Below are 1,083 nucleotides of genomic sequence, written 5' to 3' on the forward strand. Positions count from 1 at the left end.
ATATATATATATATATATATATATATATATATATATATATATATATATATACAAGAAGCGATTAATCCTCGAATGATCTTTTACTGGATACAGAACTTATCATATTTGTTTTTGCGACGAAGGCGAATACACAGGTGAGAAGTGTCTCGGGTTCTGGGTTCTAGACAATGCTCACCTATTCCACGGTGGTATGGTGAATACAAGTATAGTACGATCTCATACCATACCTTTTTTGGAAACTCATTTCATTACGACATTATGGAAGCATAGGTAGTCGATGGAGATCGAGACAATGGTGGTGATCTCAAGGAAGTTGCAAAGTAAGCAAGGAGTAAGCAGAAAACTCATACCTTTCATTAAAGTAGTAAGATAAACTTGTGAGAGGCATGTCAACCTCTGTGCCTGTATACCTGATTGTATCTAGTTCCCTAGTTTTTTTTACTGGCGCACTATGACGCCTATGCTTAGCGTAGCTATAGGGTACCTAATTAAATAGTCTCGTAGCGTGAGCATATGTACGCGATTGTTATTATTTATGTATCTACCTATATATGCATATACATACATTATGCAGATAGCGACAGATGCGGCGGTCGTTGTTAATTTTATTAAGCCATAGAGTAAATACTACCAGGATGTGCTGGTTTATTGTGGATGTTTCTATCGGCGGTCGGTGCAACTGCGTACTCAAACGTGAACTATAGCTTTCGGCTGCCAGTGAACAATGGGAAACCGAAATTGATACAGTACACTTGAACGTCATCGAGAAGCGGAATTTGCCCAAAGGAGGCATAAAATTTAGTTTCTTGTTGTTTGACAGAGTTTAATAAGAATTTCCAGGCTATTCGGACTTGAGTAATATGTAAAGGACGTAAGCGCGAAAACGGTTTGAAAGAAAACGGCCATGTCGAAATATATCTCTCACGTTTTAAACTCAAACCCAATCCTTTGTAGTGGTTGGACATGTGGTTGAGTCTGATCTGTTGGAGCGGGGTATGTTGAAGCGGGCAAGAAACGCGCATGTTTTCACGTGAAACTACAAGCACTGACCAGAGGGGTGCAGCACCGTACAAAAAAAAGTGG

The sequence above is a fragment of the Sphaeroforma arctica genome (assembly GCF_001186125.1).
Source record: "Sphaeroforma arctica JP610 unplaced genomic scaffold supercont1.287, whole genome shotgun sequence".
Lineage (NCBI taxonomy): Eukaryota > Ichthyosporea > Ichthyophonida > Sphaeroforma > Sphaeroforma arctica.